A 14511-nucleotide genomic window follows, 5' to 3' on the forward strand; every position below is an offset into this window, starting at 1 on the left:
GTGTGTGTGCGTGCGCGTATGCGTGTGTGCGCGCACGAGATGCAGAAACTGTATTGGTACGCACCTCAGTTTGACAATCCTTGTCAGATAAATGGTTTTACTTCATTCTTGGACCATCATCAAGGATTCTTGTTCTTCTTGGAGACCATTCAAACTCACGTGGCCCCAGTAGAGAAGTTCCCTCCTGGTATATATCACAATACTGAGCATGCTACATGCTGGGTTTTGAGCACAGGACAATCAGAGTTTGTGGGAGAATTCTAATGTAAGTCACAAAGAGCTGGTATACACTGGGGTGATGCTGGTCCAGAAGAGTTATGCTTGAAGTTTTAGAACAATTGGATTTTGAGCTCCTCTTCAATCAGTCTTTGAGTTGCTAAGTAGCTCGTTTGTGAAGAGAGAAGCCAAGTACAGGCAACTACAACTCTCCTGTGAGTCACAGAGAGAGCCGTGGAGCACATACGTCGCAGATACAGGCCCAACTATTCTACACCAACCACTTTGCCCACACAAGCAGTCCCAATTTCATGTGTTCACCCCATATTCTCAGTGTGGATTAATTGAGCCGATAGCTGTGGGCACTGGATTTCATTGAAGATGATGGAGAGGAGGGAACAAGATAGGAAGAGGAAGGGAGGGAGGTGAAGGGCAGAGCTTTAGATGGTGACTGGAGATGAGGTAATCTATGCTTCTGGCATCATTAAAAGCACTAGTGAAAAAATACATAATGAAATCCTGTTATTTTCCACTGTTTTTCTGATGCTGAGATACTCTCCTGAGATTGTTGCGATGAAAAGGAAAGGAACAAACAGGTACTGGGTCTAGTGAAGCCTCCTGCAACAGCAATGGATCTTTAATGAGCCTCAGAAAAAGTAGAGCTGTGTAAACAACAGGAAGGCATAAGACACATCAGCTCCTAATTTTTATGTTAGTGTCCGCTATCTTGCTATTTCCCTGCAACACACACAAAATGCTGGAGGAATGCAGCAGTTCAGGCTGCATCCTTGGAGGGGAACAAATGGTCAATTTTACTGGCCAAGGCAGTTGTTTATTTAACATTTCAATAATATTTGAGTAATCTTGTATATATATTTATCGGTTGATTAAGCATTCTTACTTGCTTAAATAATTAATTATGGGTTATATGTATAAATACATGAACTGCATACGTCATCATGCTACCATGTGATACATGCGTGCCTCGCTTAAAGTAAACTCAAAGTTAGCTCTGCGTTTTAAAATCTGTCAAAAAAGTTGTAAAATTAGTCGGCTCCATCTTGGGTACTAACCTCTGTAGTATCCAAGGCATCTTAAGGGAGCAGTGCCTCAGAAAGGCAGTATCCATTATTAAGTACCCCCATCACCCAGGACATGCTCTATTCTCATTGTTGCCATCAGGAAAGAGGTACAGAAGCCTGAAGGCACACACTCAGTGATTCAAAAAAAGCTTCTCCCACCCACCGTCCAACCCTAAAAAAACATTCTTCTTCTTCGGTTGTCCATCAAAATCCGATGACGACGTCCACTCCTTTAATGGTGAGATCTTTGATGACTTTACAGTCCTATCCTGGACCCACAAGCTCTATTGCAGGTGGGACATGTATATGTGGTAGTGGTGGCAACCATGGCTGCATTTCTCCTGTCTCTCTTCTGCTGTCTTCTGGTTGTTCTTTACATCTCCAGAATATGAACCCCATCCCTACACAGCTGTCACCAAGTGTAACGGTCAGCAGCAACATCCTCCAGGTCCTCAGGTCTGATCTTGCACTTCCTTAAAGCATTCTTCATCTGATCCTTATAGCGCTTCTTCGGCACTCCAGCTGAGCGTCAACCATGATGTGGCTGGCCGTATAACACTCAGTGGGGTAGCCGACATGGGGGCATCCTTATCACGTGCCCCAGCCACTGCAGCTGATACTGGGTGATCATGGCCTCAATACTTCTGCAGTTTGTCTTTACAGGTATTTCAATGTGAGGCACCCGCTTACGCCAGGTAATTCCCTGGATGCGCTGGAGGCAGCTTATGTGGAAGCGCTCCAAGGACTTGATGTGACGGCTGCAGGTTACCCAAGCTTCACAGCTATAAAGGAGGGTGGTGACACAGACCGCTTGGTATATGGTGACCTTTGTGGAGGGATGAAGGCTCCTGTTCTGAAAGACTCTAAAAAGCAGCTGATGCCTGTTTAATGGGACTCTGGATGTCATTGTCAATGCCACTATCCTCAGAGAGAATGATCCCCAGGTATTTGAAAGATGGCACTGCTGACAGCTTTTCAACACCAACAGTGAAGGCAGGTAGAGTGGCTGGGACACTGGTACTCCATTGGCAAACCACTTTGTCTTGGTGGTATTGACAGTCAGCCCCATCCTGCTGTACGCTCTCACCGCCACAGCAAGGACAGTCTGAAGATCCTCCGGATTATGGGCCACAAGAGCACAGTCATCTGCATACTGCAGCTCCAGGACCTGTTCTCTATGGAGTTTGGTGGTTGCGTGGAGCCTCCTGATGTCAAAGAAGTTGCCATCTAATCTGACGTCCACTGCCACACCGTTGCTGTCTTCAATCTCGTTGTGGAGAAGCTTGGTAACACACAAGAGGAAGATGTTAAAGAGCACTGGCACTAGCACACACCCCTGCCTCACCACTGTGCGTACGAGGAAGGGCTCGGACTCTTGTCCTCCTATGGTCACCCGAGCAGTCATCTCATCGTAGAATTAGCGGAGGATGTCAATGAATTTATTGGGACAGCCAAACCTGAGGAGGACATCCCATAAGAGCTCTCTTTGCACGGTGTCGAATGCTTTGGAGAGGTTGACAAAGGCCAAAAACAGGTCCTCATGTTGCTCCAGGCACTTTTCCTGAAGCTGCTGGACTGTGAAGATCATGTCGATCGTTCTCCTGTTCATCCTAAATCCACACTGCGATTCAGGCAGCATTGACTTGGTGATGTTGCTGATGAGCCTCTGAAGCTTCACCTTAGCCAGGACCTTTCCAGCAACAGAAAGGAGTGATATGCCCCTACTATTGTTGCAGATGGCCTTGTCACCCTTGTTCTTATAAATGACAATGATGTTTGCATTTCTCCATTGCTGTGGGATGTTCTCGTCAGTCGAGGCCTTGGTGATGTACTGGCAGAAAAAGGACATTAAACCCATGAACAGTACCTCACTTTTTTTAATTATTTCTGATTTTGCACTATTTTTAATTTAGCTATTTAATATACATATATATATATATTTACTGTAATAGATTTACTTATTTATTCTGTATTATCATGTATTGCATTGTACTACTGCTGCTAAGTTATCAAATTTCATGTCAAGTGCCAGGATATTAAACCTGATGCTGGTTTTCAGACTCCTGTATCGTCCTTTGCATTAGTTTAATGTTTTGAAGTTACAGAACAGAGACCCTTCATCAGAATCTCTTGTGTTTACTTTTTGCTATTCAACTTCTGCACTATTTATTTATTCACTGTAACTTTTAGTATCTTTTTATGTCTTGCTCTGTTCTTCTGCCACCAAAACAACAAACGTCACGACATGATGGTGATAATAAACTTGATTCTGATTCTTTTGTGCGCTCCAAACATGGCTTCAGCTGAGGTTTGCAAATCTGTTACAATCACACTTGAAGCTCAGTGTATTATGTTATATTCAGATGCACGACAGCTGTTACAATGTAGTAAATGGATAAATTCATTCACGTGTACCGAGATACAGCTCATTTTACTGCAAAAATGCATTGAGGTAGTACATGGGAAAATAATTGCTAAATACAAAATAATATGATAGAGCTATAGCAAAAGTGCAGTGGAGTCTGGCAGTAAGTTGTAAGGCCATTACAAGGCTGATTGTGAGGTTAAAAGTCCATTTTATTGTATTAGGGGACTGTTAAGTCGTCTTATAACAGTGAGAGTGAAGTTGCCCTGAAGCCTGGTGATATGTGCTTTCAAGCTTTTATTTTCTCCCCAAAGGAAGAGGGAGAATAGAGAATTTTCAGAGTGGGTGGATGGATCCTTGATTATGCTGGCTACTTCACTGAGGCAGCAAGAAGTAAAATCAGAGGGAAGGCTGGTTTCCATGATGTGACCACAACTCTGCACTGTCCTGCAATCTCGGGCAGAGCAGTTGCTGTACCAAACTGCAGTGTACCTAGATAGGATGTTTTCTCTGGCATCAATAAAATATCAGTGAGGATCAAAGGGAACATGTCAATTTTATTTAATCTCCTGAGGAGCTGGTGACCTTACTCGGCCAAGGCATCAACATTGTTGGACCAAGACATTATTGGTCATGTTCATGTAAGGCTTGAATGCTCTTGACCACAGCACCATTGATGTAAACAGAAGCATGTGCACCATTCCCCCTTCCCCTTTTGTTCTGCTGACATAGAGAGAAAGGCTGTTGCCACGTCACCATGTTACAAAGCTCTATCTCATTCCTGTACTCTGACTCATTTTAATTTGAGATTCGGCCCACTGTCGCTATGTCATCTACAAACTTGTAGGTGGCTTTTGAGCAGAAACTGGCCATGCAGTCATATGTAGAGTAGGGGGCTGAGGATGCAACCTCGTAGGGCACCAGCTTCAAGGATAATCATGGCCTATCCTTACTGATTGCAGTCTGTTGGCCAGGAAGTCAAGGAATCCATTTGGAAAGGGAAGTGTTGAGACTCAGGTCTAGGGCTTTTGAGATGTATTTGCTTAGAATTATAGTTTTAAAGGAAGAGATGTAGTCAATAAACAATAGTCTAACACGCGTGCCCTGACTGTCCAGATGCTGCAGAGTGTAGAGTCAGAAGATGGTGTCAAATGTGAACCTTTCAATCGCAGTGGATCAAGGTTCTCTGGGTGGCTGGAGTTGATGTATGCCTTGACCAACCTCTTAATAGTGGATGTCAGCACCACCAGGCTGTAGTCATTAAGGTATGTTACCTTAGTTTTCTTGGGTACCAGGATAATGGCATTTTTGTCATCTCAAATCCATTATCATTAAGATGTGAATTGAATTGATTATTGGTAAATTTTCCTTCCATATTATAGAGATATGTTGTAGGAAAGCAATAGATATCGTTGAGAGGTCAGTAAAATGTATGAAAGGGGAAATAGGAAGTGGGACAGAGCTGGGGAAGCCGACTGTGCTAGTGAACATTGGGAGAGACGATGGGAGGTATGTAAATCACAGTTATTGGGGAAAGTGTTCGGGTTGAGAAAGCAAAGCTAAATGTGAAGAAAACTGGTAGCTGGTTGGGGTTACGATGGGAACAGCGATAAGATGGTGGAGAACCCTCTGTTGAGTAAAAATGGTAAGCTTCTGCTTGTTCATTCTCTGTCTGTTGGCACAGAGTTAGAGCTTGAGGATGGCTCCAGGGTCTGCATTGTGTATGTGAGATGTGGGAAGTCTGGGAGACCACCAGCACCACATCTGCACCAGGTGCACCGAGCTACAGCTCCTCAGAGAATGTGTCGAGGAACTGGAGCTGCAGCTCAATGATCTTTGGATCATATGGGAATCGGAGTACATACAACATAAAGCAGGCTCTTTGGCCCACAATGTTGTGCTGACCGTGCAAGCTACTCCAGAAAATGCCTAGAATTCCCCTAGTGCCTAGCCTTCTATTTTTCTCAGCTCTATGTACCTATCTAAGAAGCTCTTAAAACACCCTATTGTACCTGCACCACCATCACTGCCAGCAGAGAAGGTGATAGGTAGGAGCTACAGGGAGTGTCACGAGTCCTGTGGGCCTTTGCAATGTGCTGTAGACCGTTGGCGTCAAGGTTTCTCGGGCACCTGTATTTACTATAACGAGAGTCGTTAAGCCCTTGTGCTTTCTGATTAATCTTGTCACGTTGATTGTGACTGGCACAGGGTTTCTGCTTTCTATGATTGTTTAATGTGGACTCCTGTTTAGGGCTCACCGCAGAGTCCCTGTGTTGAGAATGAGTTGTCTTGCAGTGTCGCTCAATTGTGTCCCCAGTGAGCTGTTGGTATTCCTATGTACAACCCTCTTGTTTCATTCTCTACATGGGAGTCTGCCGTTCCTCTGCACCTGGGATCAGTCATTGCCAGGGATCTCTGTTACAGGCATGTAATCACCCCTAAGTTGCAGGAGGCAAGTACCTGGGTGACTGTCAGGAGAGCAAAGGGAAACTGGCAGGTGGTGTAGATACCCCTGTGGCTGTTCCCCCTCAATAATAACTATACCACTTTGGATATACCGTTCTGTGTCCAGCACATAATTCTCCAAAACTTCTACCATTTCCAACAGGATCCCATCACCAAACGCATCTTTCCACCACCCTCCCCCCATGTTCTACTTTCTGCAGTGATGGCGCCCTATGCAACTCCCTTGTCCATTCGTCCCTCCACACTGATCTCCCTCCTGGCACTTATCCTTGCAAGTGGAACAAGTGCTCCACCTGCCCCTATATCTCCTCCCTCACTACCATTCAGGGCCCTAAACAGTCCTTCCAGGTGAGGTGACACCTTCCAGGTGAAGAGACCTGTGGTCTCTTCATCTGCTCCCAGTGTGGTCGCTTGTATATCGGTGAGACCCAACGTAGATTGGGAGACCACTTTGCCAAGTACGTAGGTTTTGTCCACCAGAAGAAGCGGGATGTCCCAGTGGCCACCCATTTTAATTCCACTTCCCATTCCAATATGTCTATCCATGGTCTCCTCCACCGTTGTGATGAGGCCACTCTTAGGTTGTATTCCATCTGGGTAGCATCCAACCAGATGACATGAACATTGATTTCTCGAACTTCCTGTAATGCTCCCCACCCCCTTCACCATTTCCCATCCCCTTTTCCTTCTCTCCCCTTGCCTCTTTGCCCACCCATCACCTCCCTCTGGTGCTCCTCCCTCCTTTTATCTCTTCCATGGCCTTCTGTCTCTTTCACCAATCAACTTCCCAGCTCTATACTTCATCCCTCCCCCTTCAGGTTTCCCCTATCACCTTGTGTTTCTCTCTCTCCTCCCCCCACCTTTTACATCTACTCCTCAGCCTTTTCTTCCTCCAGTTCTGCCAAAGGGTCTTGGACTGAAACGTTGACTGTACTCTTTTCCATAGATGCTGCCTGGGCTGTTGAGTTCCCCCAGCGTTTTGTGTGTTTTGCTTACACCACTTTGGATACCATTGGGGAGGATGACCTACCACAGCAACTGGGTCTCTGGCAGTGAATCTGACGCTGTGGCTCAGAAGAAAGCGGGGAGGACTGCAGTAGTGATAGGGGACTCCTTATTTAGAGGAGTAGATGTGATAGAAGCACCAGAATGGTATATTGCCTCCCAAGTGCGAGAGTTAGGGGTATCTTGGATCGTGTCCACGGCATTTTAAAGGGATAGCTTGAACAGCCAGAAGTCTTGGTACATAATGGCAGCAATGAAATAGGTAGAAAAAGGAAGGAGGTCCTGAAGAGAGAATTTAGGGAGCAAGGTAGATAGCTGAAAAGCAGATCCTGCACTGTAGCAACCTTTGCATTGCTCCCTGTGCCAAATGCCAGCGAGGGTAAGAATAGGATGATTTGGCACATGAACACGTGGCAGAGGAACTGGTGCAGGTGGTAAGGGTTTCAGGTTTCTGGATCATTGGGATCTCTTCTGGAGAAGGTATGCCCTGTACAAAAGTGACAGGGTACACTTGAACCTGAGGGGGACCAACATCCTGGCGGACAGGTTTGCTATAACTGTTGAGGAGGGTTTAAATTAATTTGGCAGGGGGACGGGAAACTGAGTGATAGGGCTGGGCATGGGGCAGTTGGTATATAAACCGAGGCAGTATGTAGTGAGACTGTCAGGAATGACAGGCAGACAATAGGGCAAAATTGCAGTCAGTCAGATGAGTTGCAGTGTAACAATGGGACAAAATCGAAAAGGGTAATAAATACAGACGTAAGGTGTTATATTTGATTGCAGTATACGGAATAAGGTATTTGATCTTGCAGCGCAGTTAGAAATTGGCAGGTATGACATTGTGAGCATCACTGAGTTGTGGCTGAAAGAAGATTACGTTTGGGAGCCTAAAATCTAGGAATACACATTTTATCAAAAGGACAGGCAAGTAGGCAGAGGGCGTGGCTCTGTTGGTAAAAAAATAAAATTAGATCCTTAGAAAGAGGTGACATAGGACTGAAAGATATAGAATCCTTGTGGGTAGAGTTAGGACACTGCAAGGGTAAAATGACCCTGGTGGGAGTTATATACAGACCTCCAAACAGTAGCCAGGATGTGAGCTACAAATTGCAACAGGAGTTCGAAAAACCATATCAAAAGGGGAATGTTACAATAGTCATGGGGGATTTCAATATTCAGGCAAATAGGGGAAATTAGGTTTGTGCTGGATCTCCAGAGAGAGAATTTGTAGAAATCCAACTAGATGGCTTTTTAGAGCAGCTTGTGGTTGAGCCCACTAGGGGATCAGCTATTCTGGGTAGGGTGTTGTGTAATGAACTGGATTTGATTAGGGAGCTTAAGGTAAAGGAATCCTTAGGAGAGAGTGATCGCAATACGATAGAATTCACCCTGCATTTTGAGAGAGAGAAGCTAAAGTCAAATGCATCAGTATTACAATGGAGTAAAAGGAATTATAGAGGCTTGAGAGGGGAGCTGGTCCAAGTTGATTGGAAGGGGACACTAACATGGATGATGGCAGAGCAGCAATTGCTGGAGTTTCTGGGAGCAACAATACAGAAGTAAGGGAACAAGCTTGCATGAAGACAACTGGAAACATAGTTAAAGAGATTGAAGATGATCAAACCACAGATGCTGAAAATCTGAAACATGAGCAGGAAAACCTGTAAACACTCAAGTTAATTAACTTCTACACCTTTCATATCAGTCTTTGTTGGGCAGAATTCAAACAGATAGTAAATATGACTTGCATTTAGTAACAATGTAATAATATGACATGCATTTAGGGAGTAGAGATAGGGTTAACCTTTCAGGTCAAAGACCCTTCTTTAGAATTCAGAAGCAAGAAAACGAGAAGACAGAAGTGCTCCAAGTTACAATAATAGTGCAGGAAGGATATATAGATGGTGGTAATGTCCCTGATGTGACAAGACCAGAGTTGATATACTATTTATGAAGCTTCTGATTGACAGATTAATGAATTGCTGCAAATAAATTAAACCAACAGAATAATGGAAGAGCTAGCACATCAGCCACTGTCCATCAGTGAGAAAAACTGAGTTAATACTACAGATGGGGAATTACTTCTGATACAAACATTGAAAGCGGGTCTTCATTATTGATTTGTGACTCCTTGGTCCACTCCTCCCTACACTTTCCAAACTCCAACTCTTTTGACCTGCTGCTACCATATTCAGGGTCCCAATAATCCTCTCAGCTGCAGTAGTGATTCACCTGCACCTCCTCCGGTCTAGTGAACTGCAATACATTTGGTGATCGCAATGTGAACTCAACATTACAGATTCAATGACTAGTTAGTAGAAAGCACTTACTCAGTCTGCAAGTGTGACCTTGTTGCCTGCCATTTTAAATCTCCAGCCCGTTTGTTCTCTGACCTCTCTGTGTCCTTCTGCCTTTGTTTCAATAAGGCCAAAATTTTGAGAAACAGCACCTTATCCTTCATCTGGGCAAATTGTACCCTTCAAAACACTACACTAAATTCAACAGTTGCAGGTAACTCAGTGTTACGATTTGTAACTGTTCTGTGGAAAGGTTATTCATCTCTGACATGAGTTCCATTTTTCTGTCTCCACAGACAATGTCTGATATGCTGATCACTTCTGAAATTCACCTTTTAGTTTCACCTCTCTGCAACAGCTCTAACCTTTATTTCACAGCTTTAAAATGTCACACTGTAGCGATGTGCTACACACAGCGCTGAAATAACGACACGCAGTTGGTAAGTTGTTTCGAGACTAGTTTATTCAAACTTCACGGCGCTGGCATTTAATCCCTAGCGCCCGCCCTCTCCGGGCGGAAATGACATCAGAGGTGCATTACCAAAGTCTCTCCCCGCGCTCTGGCTATTTGTGAGCCGGTTCACCTGCGCAGAAAGTGGGTTGCCACAACATTATTAATTTTCACAGCCTCATTCATTTATTAGGGTTTTTGACTTGGATCATTAATCCTATTTATCTTACCATACAGCTGATGTGTTCCTTAGTGTATCTGGAGGCAAGTGAGTGGACTTTGAACCTCAGAAGGCTTTAAATTCAATGTAGGTTCAGCATGGATTTTCCAGATTGATTAAAAGTGATTTTCATTTCTATTCTAGTTTATGGTTTTCTTCTCTGATTATAACCTCCTGAGCTCCCCCTCACTTATCGATATCCCAGTTCATTCCCCACCACCAACTCCAGATCCTTGTTTCTAAATGCATGTCATGTTTACTATCTGTTTGAATTATACTCAACAAAGACTGATATGAAAGGTATAGAAGTCAAGAGTTCAAAGTAAATGTTGTCTTCAAAGTGCATATATGTCACCACATACAACCATGACATTACCTTTCCTGCGGGCATTCTCAGCCAATCTATAACAAAATCAATGGAAGATCAAGTAGAGCATAGAAGACAACAAAGTGTGCAAATGCAATTATAAATAAATAGTATTAAATAACAAGAGCATGAAATAACAACATAAAAGTGCTTAACATGAGATCATTGGTTGTGGGATCATCTCAGTAGAGGGATGTAGTTATCCTTTTTTTTTTCAAAAGCCTGATGGTTGAGGGGTTCTTGGACCTGGCGGTGTGAGTCCTAAGGCTCTTGTACCTAATTTATCGCAGCAGTGAGAAAAGAGCATCACTTGGGTGGTGAGAATCTTTGATGATGGATGCTGCATTCCCATGACAGCATTTCATGTAGATGCTCTTAATAGAATGAAAGTGTATATGTTAAGACATAAAACAATACTGAAAAATTGCCTTTAGGGTTGTCAGTGTTAACAGATGCACAAGTATCAACTACTGGATGTGCAAAACTCTGAATATTCAGCATTTGTGACAATACTTAGTTGGAATTTGACACCTAATCTATCTTAACCAAATAATTCACAACTTCAAAATTAATATAGTTTAGTTTTAACTAAAAGTTCCTCTTAGACAAACTAGATCTAACTGGTCACAAATTGCAAACCAACTTCATGTCTTGGAAAAGGACAGTTTATGTGTTGATGCCAAATGATCATCAGGGCTGCACTGTGACATTGCCTCACTATGCCAGAGATCCAGGTTCAATCCTGATCTCCAGAGGTCTCCGTGTGTAGTTTGCACATGTCCCTGCGACTGTATGGGTTTAATGTGGCTGCTCCAGTTTCCTCCATCACCCCAAGGTGATACAGAATGGCAGATTAATTGGCCATGGTAAATTACCATTAGTGTGCATGTGAGCAGCCAAATCTGTAGGGATTTCATAGGAATATGGGGGAGATAACTAATGGGATTTGTGTAGGTTCACTGTAAATGCATGGTTGATGGATGATGTGGACTGTGTGAACTGAGGGGTTCTGTGCCTAATGCCTCTTTGTCTCTGGAGGGCCCAATGAGCATAATCTACTCCCAGTCCTTAAGCGTCCAAGCTCATCAGTAGAGAATAACTATGGTCATGAGATCCTGGAGAGCGGTAGAAATATGTCCAGGAACAGAGCATTTCTGGAAGGGAGGAAACTGGGTCTGGCTCTTAAGCATATTTGATTTCAAGACCCCCAGAATTTCAATTTCTGCTCGATGAGTTAGTGAAACTGACGAGAGGTTTTTTTTACCTTGTGTCCTTCCATTTCATTTCACTGAAACCTACAGTGGGAGGGGGCATAGGGAAGATAGGAAGTTAGGCAGCTAGCCTACAGATATACTGCTGAAAGTTTCCTAACTGGTTGCTTCATAGTCTGTAGTGGCAATTCAAATGCTCAGGAAAATATGAAACTGCAGAGTTTGGTAGATTCAGTCCAATACATGACAGGCATATCTCTGCCCACCATCTGCACTATCTACTGCCTGAAGAAGACAACATCCATCATCAAAAAATCTCCACCATCTGAGCCATGTCATTCTATCCCAGCTACCACTGGGCAGCAGGAGATATAGAAATTTGAATTCCCACACCAGCAAGTTCAAGAACCGTTGCTTCCTTTCAAGCATTCAGTTCTTGAATCACTCAGCATACTCCTGATCATGATAACACTATTTTTAGGCATCCTTTAGTCTCGTGAGACCATGGATTTGCACCTTGGAAGGTTTCCAGGGCGCAGGCCTGGGCAGGGTTGTATGGGAGACCGGCAGTTGCCCAAGCTGCAAGCCTTACCGTCTCCACGCCACCGATGTTGTCCAAGGGAAGGGCACTAGGACCCAAGCAGCTTGGCACCGGTGTCATCACAGAGCAATGTGTTGTTAAGTGCCTTGCTCAAGGACACAACACACTGCCTCAGTGACCTTCAGATCACTAGACCGATGCCTTATCCACTAGGCCACGCTCCAACACTATGATCAGTTTGCAATAAAATGGACTATGTGTTCTTTGCTCTAATTGCGTTCTTACAAAAAATGAGTATAATTTTTGTTTAATTTGATTTTCTTGTGAATTCTGCTTATCTGATTCTCTGTGTTTGAGTTGCTGGAGCAAGTAAGAGCTCCATTGCTCCTCTGCATACATATACTTGTGCATATTACAATAACCTTGAACTTTGACTTTGAAAGATTGCTACAACTAATTGCATTGCTTTAAGATAATCCAAAATTGATATTAAATCAAAGTGGGCATTAACTTCAGAATTAATTTCACAAACATTTTGCTGTTAATCATGAAGAAAGAAGTTACAATTATCACTGCTTCTTTTGTTATCCTGGGACATCTCCTATAACCCAAAAAAGTACTTTGAATGTATAATGAACGTTATGGCAAAAACTGCTGCAGATTTGTAAGAAGAAACTCTACAATCAGCAGTGATAACAACTAAATAATTTCTTTTTGGTTGATGGCGAGAACAACAAAGAGCACCCACAAGAATGTTTAAAAAGACCTTGTAGATATTTAGCAGGTCAGGAAGTATCTCTGGAGAGAAATAGAATGAACAATCAATTAACAGCCATTCACTAGTTAGTCGGAGATGAACAAGTTTTGATGTGGAGCGAAAAGAGGGCAGCAAAGTAGAAAATAAGGGAAAACTCTATATGCAGCTAGAAGAGAGAATAGGTTAAAGTCAAAGTCAAAGCAAAAGTGTGTATATGTCACCATTTACTAACATGAGATTCAGTTTTTGCAGGTGTTTACAGGAAACTAAATACAATAGAATTGATGACAAACCACCCATAAACAAAGACTGATGCCATTCAATGTGCACAAGATCATTTTGGTGTTTCTGCACTCTGCAGTCTCTGAGGGGATTCCGGGAGTCAGAGGCAGCATCCGGGAACCTCGGGGCAAGAAGGCTACGAGCTGATGTTTGACTCCATTTTGCTGATTAAAGCTTCCATTATTTGACGACTATAGCAATGAAGGAGATTGAATTGCTGCCTGCCTGCCTGCCTTTTTATCACTGGGGGTTCACTCTGCGACGGAAAGGGGAGACTGTTTTTTCACCACCAGTGCGATTGCTCTGCTACAGTGAGGGGAGACTGCTTTTTTATCACTGAGGAGATCAATCTGCTACGGAGAGGGAGAATGTTGCCCAGGTTTTCTGCGTTTTGGATGTGGACTTGGGAATTCTGGACTTTTTCAGTCTTTTCAGTATTCTGTGTTTTTTGCCTGATCTTTTTTGGTTTTTTTTGTGTGCAGGAAGGGTGATTTGGGGGTAGATGTTCATGCTGCCGTTCTTTTCTTTCTTGGTTTCGTGGCTATCTGGAGAAGAAGAATTTCAAAGCTGTACACTTTGATAATAAATGAACCTTAGACCTTTGAAATAAGTAAATAATACTGAGAACATGAGGTGTAGAGTCTTTGAAAGTGAAGGCAAAGGTTGTAGAATCAGTTCAGCGTTGAGGTGAGTGAAATAATCCACACTGATTCGGGAGACTAATGGTTGACTGATCATAACTGTTCCTGAACCTGGTGGTGGGACCCTAGGCTCTTGTACATCCTGCCTGATGGCAGTAGCAAAAAGAGAGCATGGTCTGGATGGTGGGGGCCCTTGATGCTGAATGTTATTTTCTTGTGGCAGTGCTCCTTGTAAATGTAGTCAGTGGTAGGGAGGCTTTTGCCTGTGATGGACTGGCTTGTAGCCAGCACATCTTGTAGACTTTTCCATTCCAGAATTGGTGTCTCCATACCAGACCATGATGTATCTCAGCATTGTAAAATTTGTCTATCTCTAAACATCTCCATTTCTAAAGAAAGAGAACAGACCTGAATCAATACATCTCGATGCATCCTGCCTGACCTGCTGAAATTTCAATTTACTTTTCAGATTTTCATCATCTGCAGTGTTTTGCTTTTGTAGCAGAGCAAACTTCTCTGATGAATCCAGAATATATGAGTTGTACTGAAACCATCATCCTACACAAAGCCCAGCTTACATCCTGTGTCTGAGACTTAAACCCACAAT

The sequence above is a fragment of the Hemitrygon akajei genome, chromosome 30 (genome assembly GCF_048418815.1).
Source record: "Hemitrygon akajei chromosome 30, sHemAka1.3, whole genome shotgun sequence".
Classification (NCBI taxonomy): domain Eukaryota; kingdom Metazoa; phylum Chordata; class Chondrichthyes; order Myliobatiformes; family Dasyatidae; genus Hemitrygon; species Hemitrygon akajei.